The following is a 15158-nucleotide window of genomic DNA, read 5'->3' as shown; positions in this document are numbered from 1 at the left end:
CTTTCGCCAAGCCCCAGCTCCTGGAGTCATGTGATCATGTGAGAAGCTCAGCTTTCATTTAAAAAATGCAAGTCAGTTTCTAGTTCCCATGGCTGAAAATGCAAACCCTAAAGGCTCAAAAAGCAGAAAACAAATAAAAAGAAGCCCACGTGTGTGTTTTGTGAAGCAATCTCATGCTTCTTTTAGGCCAGGCATGCTTTTAGGAGCCCTGACTCATTATTTTTGAGCACTTGGGGTTTGCAGTATTGAAGAAGCTTCCTGTTCCTCTCGCATGTCCGCACAGCACCAGTTCTCACCCCTGGGGGGCACAAGACACCCCACAGGGGTAACCACGAGACTGGCCATCAGGGATATCGACCCTGGGCTAATGTCAGAGACTCGTGTTCCCATTTCTTGTTAGCGCAGCTGTGCCAGAGTCTTAGCACAGGAGGGTGAGGGATCAGGCCCCATCCCCCTTCCACACCAGCCTGGAGAGCATAAGCTGGGTGCACCCTTAGCCAGGGGAGAATACGCTACACCCCCAAAAGAGCATCTCCCCCTCTGCTCTGGGAGGGCTTGGGACTCCCCGAGGCAGGATCCCAACCAGAGCCTGGGGCTAGAGGGCCCCGCTGAGCCCTTCCCGGGGAGCTGTGCACAGAAAGCCACCTAAGGTACTTAGCTGGCCCCACAGTCTTTAAGGGATCGTTGGGATAACCCCTGAAACCACTGAGGCTAACAGCCACCTTTCCTTCCACTGAACTGTGTGAACTGATACAGTTCCCGGGATCAGCGCACCACTGGGCGGAGGGGTGTTTTCTCCCTCAGCGTGTCATGGGGGGGAGGAGAGGGTCAGAAAGCACATGGAGCCAGGCACGCAAGGAGGGAGAGGGCGAGCAGGAGAAGGCATCCATGGCCTGTAGGACCCGTGCGTGGGAGATGCCTGGAGAGGTTTGGGGTCAGAGCGCTGGTGCTGGGAACACGGCAGCTGCGTCCTGCTGTTCGGTGCCTCCTGTGCTCTGGGACACACGGCTTTGTACATCCTTTGTAAATAAAGATTGTGCCACAGGTACCCGCCTCCAGCCTCAGTTTCTCCTCCCACCTGGAACAGCCCTGAGGGCCCTGAACTTTCATCAGCTCTGGGGACCAAAGGGATCGTCCTCTTCACCCTCCCAATGCCCCTTGTGATGGGGGTGTCATAGCAGGGGCTCTCCCCAGCACCCCCACCCACAGCTGCCCTGTCCCTGCGGTGGTCTGCTTCTCCTCATGACTCTGCCCTCCAGCCAGGTCACTTGTAGTCTCCCTGGCCCGGGTAACAGGGAGTCCCCCAAACAATAGTCCAGGTCCTCAGCCCGACTCTGGGCCCAGCGAGCCGTACACCCCCCGGCTCAGGGACCTGTCACACCACCTTCCGAAGCTCACATCTGCTGCCACCTCAGCCTGTCCCCGGGCCTTTTCCCCAGCCCCTTCGGGGGCTCACCCATCCCCAGGCTCGGCCCTGTTCTGTATGGCTCCGGAGCAGAGCAACGCCCGGTCCAGAGCCAGCTCCCCAGATCTGCCTGCCCACGGCTCTTTGGGCAGAACCTCGTGCCCGGGCTGCCTCCCTGGGTCTGGCCCTTTCAAGCTCACTCCACCCCTTTGCCTGGCCTGCTCCCTTCTCCTGCCCAGCTAACCTTCCTCCGCCCCCCTGGGACCCCCCCCAGGCAGCCCTCAGCTGGGCCTAACCCTGGCCCCCCTTAAGGGGTAACCGGGGGCACTGATTGCGCTCCGGCTCCGTTAACTCTTTCTCTGCCAGTGCGGAGGACAGAGGCAGAACCACAGTTGTCCTAAGGCGGGGCCCGGGTTACCTGCCAAGCAGTGTGTGTGTGTGTGTAAGGGGTTCCCTCACTTTGCGTTGCCCCATGGCACCCACATGTCTTCGCTGAGCCGCTGTCTCTCCTCCTAGAGCGGGCTGGGTGCAGAAGCAGCTGGAGGGGATGGCGGCCCTGGGTTTTGGGAAGCAGGGAGCCAGGTGTATCACACTTTATCACACACACATACAGACCCATTTCTCTCTGATCTGCTCTCAGAGATGATTGATCAGTCTCTATAGCGTGGCCATAGCAGGTGCTGAGTTCTTCAGAGCTTAACTCTGTGCTGAAGCATAGGCCAGACTGCTGTCTTTTCAGAAGGCATTACACAGTGTTAAACTTCAGAGCTACTGTGTGTAAAATGGAGGGTCATAATTCCCAGTCATTTCATGGAGAAGCAGCAGCCACTTTCTTAGTAAAAGAAACACGTAATGCTCACAGAACATCTTGTAATAATATGAAATATGGAATCCTATGAATAATTTGTAAACAAAAGCTTTTAGGCAGTAAGTCTACTGGTGTTTCTTGTACCGATTCTCCCCCTTTTGGTTCTGTTTCAAACATTCACATCTAAGGTTTCCACGTAACATTTTCTGTACATGAGCTCACACGTCAAAACGCATTCCCTTCTGATCTTCTTTGCAGTGTGACCGGAGTAGTGTGACCGTGAGTCACCTGGACTCTTCAGAGCTTGAGAAATGGCAGCGTCTCTCAGTCCTGTCAAACACTTCAGACCCTGGCAGCGAACCAGCACTCTGGGGAACTCCCCAGCTAGCAGCTGCCAGCCCTTGGGGCAGTAGCTGACTGGTCCTCTCAGTTGCTGTTGAAACACAAGTCTCTAGCCTGTATCCAAAGTGGTGCAGTGATGGGTAAAGGCATATACTATACCGCCTGAGCATCCCTGGCCCCTCCCATGACCCAGAGTACCAAATGCTGCAGTATAAAGCATGCAGATTGCATAACCTTAACTCTGCCCACTTGTGCATTATGCTATAATCTTTGATTACATGACCACATACCATTTTTCCCCACAGGACCCCTGCCCCATTCCATGCACAGGCTGGATGGATGAAATCAGGGCTCTGTAGTGAAAGAGGCTATTGTTTGTAGGCTCCCTCACTGTCGCTGCAAAAAAGTGGCAGATGTGCAGCGAATGAGGCAGGAGATTGTGGGAAGAAAAATGGGGGTCTCATGGGTAAGACAGGTGAATGCTCCACGGGAAAACTAGATTCAGTCCCTGTCTCTGGCCCAGAGGCCCTGTGTGATGCTGGGCAAGCCATTGAAACCAACATTGTCACAGCTGGCCCCTAATTAGCTGCTCATTTTCTGGGTGAGCAGCACTACAAATAAACATACTTTAAAATAAACTATTTGCAAATCATCCTTTATAACTAGGTATTATTTGTCTGGTGGTGGGCCCAGAGCCCTGTGCAGGTAAGGGATATATACCTCCATACCCGCCACTTGTACAAACCCAGGGAATTGAAAGGTCTCAAACCCACCACGTTATTTCCATAAGCAAGTAACCATCGATTCCCACCACTGTCATCCTCATCCTCTCCCTCTCCCCACGCCTCCCATTACAAAAATGCGGTCTCAGGGTATATGGTTTGTCTATATAGAGAGAGCTATCTACTAGCAGGGACAGAGAATAGCATCTGTTATACTCTTCATACATGTAGGTTACATAAAGTTGTTACTAAACAAACTGATTCCTGGGTGCATCGCAATCGGTGACTGTTCTTTTAAATCGTACAGAGTTCTCCCCCCCGCCCCAACCCCTTTGGAAAGCTTTATACAAAACCCCTTCAGAATTATTAAACTCTTGGAGCCCAGCTGGCTTAGATGATGGAGTACGTCACATAGCGTCAACTAAGACAGAGCAAGGAGCAATGGTCTCAAGTTGCAGTGGGGGAGGTTTAGGAAACACTATTTCACTAGGAGGGTGGTGAAGCACTGGAATGGGTTACCTAGGGAGGTGGTGGAATCTCCTTCCTTAGAGGTTTTTAAGGCCCAGCTTGACAAAGCCCTGGCTGGGATGATTTAGTTGGGGATTGGCCCTGCTTTGAGCAGGGGGTTGGACTAGATACCTCCTGAGGTCCCTTCCAACCCTGATGTTCTATGATTCTGTAAGACCAGCAGTGTTCTTACAAAGAGGAGAGCTGCAAAATGATGAGGTGATCATTTGTTCTGTGTCTGAACAGCACTCAGCACTCTGGGGCCCTGGGACCATGACTGGGCTTCTTCCAGTATTGCCAAATTAAAACATCATGATTGCTCAGCCAAATCTCATGAGTTTGGGGAGCCTGGTTCATTGAGGCAGCACTGCAGAGGTGCAACGACAAGTGATGCTCTGCTGCCATCTAGAGGGGGGAGGGACTCCCTTCTTCAGACCAAGGAACTGCAACGTAAATAGCCCATGAAAGCTTATGTTACAATAAATTTGTTAGTCTCTAAAGTGCCACAAGTTCTCCTGTTCTTTTTGCGGATACAGACTTACATGGCTGCTACTCAGAAACACATGTATGGTTTACAGCAATAAACATTTATTTCCCCTTTTAAGCAACAATAAAAATAGGGTTATGGTTTTCTTCCACTGGCTATACAGATAGACGTGCTCACAAAAACGGAAAGAACATGCTAGAACCAGAGTACTCTTGTACTGGGCCAGCAAGATGGTCACAGCAAATAATTCAACCCCAAGTAGTAGCAAGTTACAAAGGTCAAGTTACAAAACAAGCGTGTCAAAACCAGTAAAAATGTTTAATGCAAGGGGATCTCTCTCACACACAACTAGGGTTGCCAACTTTCTGACTGCAGACAGCCGAACACCCTTGCCCGGCCCCCCTGCCTGAGGCCCCGCTCCTGCCCCACACCTTTTCTGAGACCCCACCCCTGGTCACTCCATCCCTCCTCCCTCCATTGCTCGCTCTGGGGCGGGGCTGGGGATGAGGGGTTTGGAGAGTGGGAGGGGGCTCCGGGCTGGGCAGAGGGTTGCGGTACGGGAGGAGGTGTGGGGTGCGGGCTCTGTGAGGGAGTTGGGGTGTGGGAGGGGGCTCAGGGCAGGGGGAGGAGGTTCAGGGTGTGGGGCGGGCTCTGAGCAGTGCTTACCTGAGGCGGCGCCCAGAAGTGGTGACTTGTCCCTGCAGCCCCTACAGGCCAGGGAGGATCTGCTCTCTGCCCTTGCCTGAAGGCGCCACCCCCAAAGCTCCCATTGGCCATGGTTCCCAGCCAATGGGAGCTGTGGAGCTGGCGCTCAGGGCAGGAGCAGCATGTGGAGTCTCCTGGCCACCCCTGTGCCTAGGGGCTGCAGGGACATGTCGCTGCTTCCAGGAGCGCAGAGCCAGGCAGGCCTTAGACTTGCTGTGCTGCCAATCGGACTTTTAAAGGCCTGGTCAGGTGTGCTGACTGGAGCCACCAGAGTCCCTTTTATGCCAAGTGTTCCGGTCAAAACTGGAGACCTGGCAACCCTACTACACACACAAATACAGTTGGGGTTTGGAGCCTATAAAATGTGTTAGGTTAAGAAATAAGTAGATGCTAGGGTTTGACCTGAGATCGACTAAGAAAAGAGGAGTATGGGAAACTGTGTTTGTTAGTGGGAGCAAAAGTTAGAGCTGAGCTGGAGACAGTAAGATGGGAAAACTGACGTTAGCAAGGACACGGCCCAGGTTATACTGGGGCCACGTCTTGGTTCTAACTGGTTTTAACAGGGTTTGTAGTAAGCGTTTGAGGATGTGGAATGTTTTATTGAAATGCTACCTATAGTGACAGCATGGGGAGAGCCTTGTACAGATGTTACTTTAAATAGTGTGTGATGTAAACAGTCACTAAAGAGGTGGCTGAAATGTGAATATGGTAATGGGTGGGTTTAAGATGAGTTAGTATTATAATGGAGAATTAAATGAGTGGCCTTGCTAAATTAGGAGAGCTCCAATTAACAGCCAAAGGGAACTGTTAGGTTACAGGGTAATAAGGCTGGTCATGGTGTTGTCAGGGGATCACCCCCGGATACACCAGTCCATTGTTCTGTGTGTGTATCATGGTAACCCCAGTGCCAATGGTAACCGTAGGCCTGTTTGGTGAACTTGTCATTTTTCTTTTGAATAAAGTTTGGCTCTGCCATTCAAAGCCTCATCCAGGGTCCTGCCGTCAATTCAATTGTCTGTAACTGAGCTGAAAACCAAGTGCTTAGCTTTAGCCACGTAATATTAATTGGGAACACTTCAAATGCAAGTTTACAGGTTCCAGCCTACAAATGCTTACGCACGCAAAGTACATTTACTTACAGGAGCAACCCCATTGAGTTCAATGGGATTACTCATGGGACTGAAGTTACCTTCTTAAGTGTCTGCAGGATCAGACCCTTCCTCTGTATGTAAGACTAGGCTGTCTGTGAATCCCCTCAATTGCTGGGACAACGGAGCATTTGAAATAGCAGCGATCCCAAGACCTTGTCTAGAGTGGAAAGGGTTTGCTGGCATAGCTGTCATAGAATCAGTGGTGTCAGGTCACTGTACACCAAGCCTTGTTTAACTCGGTGGATTATTGGCGAGTGGCTGGAACGTTTTGGACTCTGTGGGCCCCTATATTCCATTTATATTAGTAATGCACCCCATTGTCCTGAAGAGGGCAGTGCTCCTCCTGCAAGGAACCTTTCCCGGAACTCTGCTGCAAAGACGGCATCTAAATGCTTACCCGAAAAGGGAGCGCTGCAAGCTTCAACGGGGGGAAGGGGGGAGAATCAACAGCCCAGCACCCTAACAGCATGGCTGCACTAAAGCAGCTGGCTGCAGTACCCCCAGGATTCTTGCAGGGGGTGGTAGTGAACATTCAGCGGAAGACAATGGCGTTGTTAACAGTTTGAACCCAGGTTCGGTTCCTGGCTGAGCTACAGACTCCTGGCATGACCTTGGCCAGGTCACTAACTCTACCCTGCCCCGCAGGTCCCCATTGGTTTAATGTGTAGAACAGCACTTCCAGGCCTCAAAGGGATGGGGGCGGCGGGGTGGGGGGAGATAAAATCCATGAATGAGGAGGAGATGCTCAGATATCACAGCACTGAGGGCCATATAAGCAGATAATTGATGCCAATGAGAGATTGCACATGACTAAGAAATTGGGAGGTGCTCCCATACTAGGGTAATGGGGGCCCTATCGGCACTGGCCAGACAGAACCTTGGCTACTATAGCAGAGGGCTGGAGGGCTGCAAGTGCTGTTTCTGTCTGTTGAAAAGGCTGGAGGGGTGATCCTGGTAATTAGAACTTGTCTGTACGGAGATTTAGTGCGCGGCCGGCTGGGTTGTGAACCTGCTGAGCACCAGCCTTCCACACACTACGGAAAAACAAACCCAGGCTCCGGGACCCTCCCTGCTGACCAGGTTACAGAGCCTGGGCTCCAGCCCGAGCCCAAACGTCTGCCCTGCTATTTGTAGCCTGGCAGCCTGAGCCCTGCAAGCCCAAGTCAGCTGCCCCAGGCTCGGAGCCCTGCTGCCCCCAAGTGGCCACGTTGACCCTGCAGCCATGCACTAAAAGTGCTGCTGTCACGTAAATTGGTGGAAACAATTCGAAATAGAATTATAAGACCCCTAAAGGATCACGATACAAGACAACAACGAGGAGTCCAGTGGCACCTTATGCCCAAATAAATCTGTTAGTCTTTAAGACGCCACCGGACTCCCCGTTGTTTTTGTGGATACAGACTAACTCCAGATACTTGATACAAGAGAGACAATAGCATGGCCACTGCAACGGACATTCTTACCTCCCTGATCTGTTAGAAGACTTTGAGCTTATCATGAAAGCAGAGGATAAAGGACAACTGCCTGATGCGATTTATATTGCGTTTGAGAGTCTCTGACAAAGTCCCTCACAAGAGGCAAGTAAGAGAACAGAATGGTCCTGGGATGAGAGGCAAAGTGTTGTCCTGGAGCAGAAACTGGCTAGAAGATAGGAAATAAAATGGTGGATTTTCCTCATGGCCAAAGGTTAGCAGCAGGGTCTGGAAGGTTCTGTATTAGGAGCAATGTTGTTTCATCTGTTGTTATGCTGAAAGGTGCTAATAGCTGCTATGGGTGTGAGGGCTTGGATCCAAAGACAATCACAGACCTCATTAAAGCTAATGTGTGTTTGCCAGAAGGATCAATTATGCCTCTTTCGAAGTAGCTGTAAAACCAGCTGCAAACAATCTGAGAGGCCAAGCTGCATGGACTGAGGGGTTTCCCTGGTTGCAAACATAGGGGTTGGAGGCAGGCTTGTGTGACCCTATGTGTGTTGGAGCAAAAAGCCTGGAGATGGAAATGTAAGCGTGACTGTGAGAAGATGCAAAGAGGTGGAGCTTCTTGGGCACAGAGCCTGCCAGAGTGGCAGACTTGGTGATTTGTGAGTTAGGCAAAGAATGGTTACTTGCTTGACCGTAACTGTGGTTCTTTGAGATCTGTTGTCCACCTGGATTCCATTCTTGGTGCACGTGTCCCGTGCTTCTGAGATCAGATTTTTTTGGTCTGCTGGGGCCAGGCCTGTGGCCCAGATATCCTCTCATCACCCTACCTCTCGTCCTCCATCAACTTCAGGGCATAAAGGGTGGAGCCTGGCCAACTATCCCTCAGTTCCTTCATACCACCCATGGCTACATAGCATGGCCTAACCACTCAAGTAAATAGCTAAGATCCTTGGCGGGGATGTACTTGGGAGGCTAGTCCATGCAACTGCCCCTGCTATCTTGGCTATGCTGCTATTGTTACTTGAGCTAATTTTGATCTAAGCCGGGGTAGGCAACCTATGGCGCATGTGCCGAAGGCAGCACTCGAGCTGATTTTCAGCGGCACTCACACTGCCCAGGTCCTGGCCACTGGTCCGGGGGGCTCTGCATTTTAATTTAATTTTAAATGAAGCTGCTTAAACATTTTAAAAACCTTATTTACTTTACATACAACAATAGTTTAGTTCTATATTATCGACTTATAGAAAGAGACCTTCTAAAAATGTTAAAATGTGTTACTGACAGGTGAAACCTTAAATTAGAGTGAATAAATGAAGACTCGGCACAGCACTTCTGAAAGGTTGCTGACTCCTGATCTAAGCTATCAAAGTTGCCTTGGAAAAGCCTACATGAGCTGCAGTCATGGCCTCTTGATTCCAGTGTAGACATACCCTTTGGCTCTGTCCTTTGTAAACAGACTGGATTACGCCAAGAATACACCAGTCTCATATCACCAATGTCTCCTCCTAACAGAAACAACCCTTCAGGACTCTGACTTTTGGCTAATGGCTTGGCCAAAGAGGCAACAATATTTATTAATGATCTGGGACAGGGAGTGAGCAGTGAAAAATGCCAGGTGACACAGTGTTATTTAAACTAGCTAAGGCTACAGAAGGCCATGAAACTCCCCAGAAGGACTGAACGGCACCAGGACATGGCTGATGAGTTTCAGAGTTGGCAAAAGGTGATGTGAATTGGGAGGAATAAATCTGAACAATTCATACAGATGAATGGGCTCTAAATGACATGTAACCACTCAAAGGAAAGACCTGGGTATCGTTACAGACAGTTCAATGAAAACATCTGCTCAGTGCGTGGGGGTGGGTAACGCAGAGCCAACAAAAGATTAGTGTGAATAACGAATGAGCTAGGAATGAAGATTGAAAACATTCTAACACAATGAGAGACATGAATGAGGAGCCCTCCCGGGAAATGCTGTGTTCACTTCTCAGACAGGACGGAGTAGAAAGCGAATGGGGGTCTAGAAACAGGTGGTAGGAGAATGACTGAAAGGCCTGGAGAGAGATTGGAAAAAGCAGGACTGTTTAGCGGACATAGGAAACATGACTGAGATACAGCAACCGACCAATGGGGTTTGGGTTTGCATTTACGACAGAACTCCTCGCCACAGAGCACGCAAAGCAGAAATGTTCCAATGCACAAAACTGAAAAGTGAAACGGTTCTTCATTCTCACAGGATTTGAAGGCCGCGTTGAGCCAAACGCCAACAGTGGAGTCACTCCCGCTCCCCAAAGAGCACTTTCCATCCCAGCAGGGAAAGGTTGACCTGGTTTCCCGCTTTGAAGAACTGTATTGTACAGAAATGAAAAGGACTCAGAGAAGAATCACAGAAGGGTAGGATTGGGAGGGACCTCAGTAGGTCGTCTAGTCCAGGCCCCTGCACTCAAGGCAGGACTACACATTAACTAGAGCAGTGGTTCCCAAACTAGGGGCGTGGCTTGTTCAGGGAAAGCTCCTGGTGGGCCAGGCCAGTTTATTTACCTGCCGCATCCGCAGGTTCGGCTGATTGCAGCTCCCAGTGGCTGCGGTTCGCTGCTCCAGGCCAATGGGGGCTGTGGGAAGCAGCGGCCAGTACGTCCCTCGGCCCATGCTGCTTCCTGCAGCTCCCATTGGCCGAGAACGGCAAACCATGGCCACTGGGAGCTGCGATTGGCCAAATCTGCGGCTGCGGCAGGTAAACAAACCAGCCCGGCCCACCAGGGGCTTTCCCTGAACAAGTGGCACCCCTAGTTTGGGACACTGAACTAGAGGAACACAGACCAGTTCAGACTAGACCGAAGGCATGCGGTTTTTTAAGAGCAAGGGTAATTAACCATTGGAACAACTTACCCAGGGCCAGGGTGGATTCTCCATCACTTGAAGTCTTTGGGCACGTCTACACTTACAATGTTGCACTGGTGCAGCTACGCCACTGTGGTGCCTCAATGACACTCTCTCCCATCGGCGTAGTGAATCCACCTCCCCGGGAGGCGGTAGCTGTGCTGATGGGAGAAGCAATCCCGCCAACATAGCAGTGTCGACACAGGGGTTAGGTGGGTATAACGATGTTGCTCTGGGTGTGAATTTTTCATGCCCCTGAGTGACTTATTTATACCAATAGAGGTGTGACACTGTACCTCAAACTCGCACCCTGGAACCCCCATATTCACCACTGTGATATGATTACAATATGGTCCAGACAAAGTACACCCTGTGAGATGTCACTCAAAAAGGCCTGATCTGTTGAACGTTACTATCCTGACAAATTGCGTGTTTGGTCATTGTATGTGAGGTTATGAAGTATCGCTGCGTGTTTCTGGCTGAAACACGTGGTCAGCGGGAAACACCCAGAGCCAGCCTTTCAGTGGCAACAAAGCAGCAACTGACAAGACAGATTTACATCGAGATTGGCCAGACAGGCGTTGATGGCCCATTAAGAGGAATCCGCTCCCCCAATGGCCCTCCCAGAGACTCCTCAGAGGGCACGGACACGAAGGAGGGGGCCTCACTCCTGTGACACAGCAAGGATCTTTCTAGCAGCTGGAGGAAAGTATCAAAGAGGGACAGTGACATCATCATTTGGCCTCTCTCCTCCCCCATCTCAACAGCTGGAAGATTGTCGGGAAGACAAAGGCTTTGAACTGGGGAGATTGGTCCCAGGCTGAGAAGGGAACTCAGCCTGTGTATTAAGAACTGTAAACTGCCTGGAACATCCAGTGGGGTGAGAAAAGCTGCTTCATTCAAATCGTGCTTAGTCTGTTAAAGTTAGAATTTAGACTGTGATTCTATATTTATTTGTTATGTACCCAACTTTGACCTCCGTGCCTAACACCCATAATCACTTCAAATCTCTCTTTCTGTAGTTAATAAACTTCGTTTAATGTTTTAGCCTTACCTGTGATTTTCTCTAATGTGCTTGGGGAAATTGCTCATGTGACGGGTTGGATCACAGAAACCCCCTTGGGAGCTGCCACCTGATGTGCCAAGACTACCTCTGCTCCTGCTTTCCTGCCCTGCCAGCTCAGGACCCCAGCACCCTGTCTTGCTGGGCCAGACACTCCCGTCTGCTCCAGCACAGAGCCAAGGTCTGAATTACTTGCCCCAAAGCTGCAGGTTTACCTGAAAACAGCTCACAGAAGTGTGCTTGTCTTAACACCCAGATGCCCAACTCCCAGTGGGGTCTAAACCCGAATAAATCCGTTTTACCCTGTATAAAGCTTATACAGGGTAAACTCATAAATTGTTCGCCTCCTATAACACTGATAGCGAGATATGCACAGCTGTTTGCTCCCCCAGGTATTAATACAGACTCTGGGTTAATTAATAAGTAAAAAGTGATTTTATTAAATACAGAAAGTAGGATTTAGGTGGTTCCAAGTAGTAACAGACAGAACAAAGTAAGTCACCAAGCAAAATACAATAAAATGCGCAAATCGATGTCTAATCAAACTGAATACAGATAATCTCACCCTCAGAGATGCTTCAGTAAGTTTTTCCTCAGACTGGAGACCTTCCAGGCCTGGGCACAATTCTTTCCCCAGGTACAGCTCTCGTTCCAGCTCAGGTGGTCGCTAGGGGATTCTTCATGATGGCTCCTCCCCACCCTTTGTTCTCTTCCACCCCTTTATATATCTTTTGCATAAGGCGGGAACCCTTTGTCCCTCCCTGGGTTCCCACCCCCTCCTTCTCAATGGAAAGACACCAGGTTAAGATGGATTCCAGTTCAGGTGACATGATCATGTGTCACTGCAAGACCCCAAGCCTTCATTCCTCCCAGCCTGGCTCACAGGGAGGCTGCCTGCAAACGGAGCCATCCAGTCAATTGCCCTGATTAATGGGAGTCATCCAGATTCCAAACCACCATTAATGGCCCACACTTTGCATGATTACAATAGGCCCTCAGAGTTATATTTCATATTCCTAGTTTCAGATACAGGAGTGGTACATTTATACAAATAGGATGATCACACTCAGTAGATTATAAGCTTTGTAATGATACCTTACGAGAGACCTTTCGCATGAAGCATATTCCAGTGACATTATATTCACTCATTAGCATATTTTTATAAAATCATCTAGGCTGTAACGTCACAGCTCAGATTACAAAGGCTGGTGCATGTCCACTTCTCTTTGCCGAAGTGGCGAACTAATTAATGAGCTCACACTATTCAAGAGAAGGTCATGAGCAGGGTAAGACGGGACATCACTGGGGTGCAAGGCTTGGGGAGATTTGCTGGGGTCTTTCTCTGTATAATTCATGAGCGGCTTGAGAGCATTCATGCAATTTAGCTGGGGGTGTCCCTGCCTGTTGGCTGCGGGATCACAGCACCTGGATGGGTTTTGCTGCTTGTCACTAGCACAGCACTGAGAGAGAGCCCAGGCTGAAGCATTTAAGGGGACTCAGCGGTCTCACAGTCTAGGCTGTACTCTGGGGATCCCGTCACAATAGGTCTGTAGTGTAGACATTCATTCATTCATTCATGCCCGTCACCCCAACCGGGGTATGGGCCGCCAACCACAGAGCTCCAGAGTCTTCTATCCTGGGCCATTCGCTCTAGCTGGTTCCAGGTATAGCCCATTTTTTTGCTATCAACCTGAAGGTCGCGTCGCCAGGTATTTCTTGGGCGGCCTCTTTTCCGCTTGCCTTGGGGTTTCCACCGCAGTGCCTGTCTGGTGATGTTAGTTGGCTGCTTGCGTAGTGTGTGTCCTATCCAGCCCCACCTTCTCCTTCTAATTTCTTCCTCTGCTGGGAGTTGACGGGTCGTTGCTCTCTTCATGTCCTGAATACAGCAACAGCTCTCCTGTCAACAGTCGTCTCTGTCCAGCTTGCGTCCATCTTGTCTCGCTAATGCCTAGTAGGGTCAGGTTGTTGCTCCTCATCTCTGCTGCAACCTGCGCCGTCTTTCCTGACTCGTACATGGTCCTCACGTTCCATGTGCCGATGGTAATCCTCCTGGTTGTAAGAAGGGTGATCGGCTTAGTGGCTTCCTCGCAGCTTTCACCACCCAGCGTCATGCGTCTTCGAGTTGAAGACCCTTCTTTTTCCAGGCTAAAAGTCTCTGTTAACTCTATTGTTGGCGTTTCTGTAGCAAGCTGATTTTTACGGGGTGGAGTTGCTAGCCCCACGCCCAACCCTCCTCCTTTACCCTGACTTGGGACAGGCAGATGGCCCCAAAGGACCTCTCTGGTGGAGTTTGTAGTGTAGACAGGACCTTTAAATCTCTTTCTAAAAGATATGCTCTAGCGCAACTGGAAGTTCTGGGCTTGACACTGAATGAACGGCTGAGGTTCTCCGGCCTGTGTCCTGCAGGAGGTCAGACTAGATCAGTGGCTCTCAAACGTTTGTACTGGTGCCCCCTTTCACACAGCAAGCCTCTAAGTGCAACCCCCTCTTATAAATATATTTAACCCCATTATAAATGCTGGAGGCAAAGCTGGGTTTGGGGTGGAGGCTGACAGCTCGTGACCCCCCCCATGTAGGAACCTTGCAAACCTCGGAGGGGTCCCGACCCCCAGTTTGAGAGCCCCTGGACTGGCTGATGGCAGTATTGCTGTTGAGGTTACGCCTGTTCTTTGGACAGACACACGTAAGAGCGGGAAAGGGAGGGGGAAGCAATGAGACAATGAGAAGCACTGTTTGCTGCAAACCAGCTGTGAACGGTTGCTGAATGTAGTGGAGGGTGCCAGCCTCAGCCCTGCTCTCTCCCATGCTAACAATGGCATTGCCCTTTGAATGAGTTTTCCCCAGGATTGTCCGGGAGTCTCCAGGAATTAAAGATTAACCTTTAATGAAAGCTTATGTCATGTGATGACACCTCCAGGAAGGTGTCCAGCCAAAGTGGGCAACCCTAGTTCCCCCTCATGGGTGGTGAGCATAAAGCATCCCCTTGCTGGTGCTGCTGGATGACTGGTTTGAATCATAGAATCTCAGGGTTGGAAGAGCCCTCAGGAGGCATCTAGTCCAGCCCCCTGTTCAAAGCAGGGCCAACCCCCAGACAGATTTTTGCCCAAGATCCCTAAATAGCCCCCTCAAGGATTGAACTTATAACCCTGAGTTTAGTAGGCCAACACTCAAACTACTGAGCTACCGCTCCTGCAAGCTTTGAGGGTGACTCAGTCATCTCCCTGGACTCCAGAGAGATTACTGATGAACCCAGGAAGCTGAGTAGCAGATACCACCTCTTCTGCCGCCCTGGAACCTGCATGGGGCATATCAAAAGCCCAGGTTCTTCTTCAGGAAGAGACGCTGTGGTGCGACTTCCCTCAGGCGGCTTGGGGGCTGGAGAAGGAATGGGGAGGGGAGGTGCGGCATAGCTGCAGCTGGCCCGGGGTTCTCCAGGCAAGTGGGGCATGGCTCGGGGCTCCTCCCGGCAGGTGTCGGGGGAGCTTGGTCGAGGCTCCTCTGGGCAGGTGGGGCAGGGGGCTCGGCGCCCTGGGCTTTGGCTAGCCCGGGGCTCCTCCAGCCGAGGGGGAGCGCTTGGGGCTCCTCCAGGTGGGGCGGGGGAGACTTATTGCTCCAGCTGCAGGGGGGTGGGGGGGTCTCGGGGCTCTGGCTGTGAGAGGGGCAGGAG

The sequence above is a fragment of the Mauremys reevesii genome, linkage group 3, assembly GCF_016161935.1.
Source record: "Mauremys reevesii isolate NIE-2019 linkage group 3, ASM1616193v1, whole genome shotgun sequence".
In the NCBI taxonomy this organism is placed as follows: domain Eukaryota; kingdom Metazoa; phylum Chordata; order Testudines; family Geoemydidae; genus Mauremys; species Mauremys reevesii.
Note: the sequence above shows the minus strand (reverse complement) of the source record.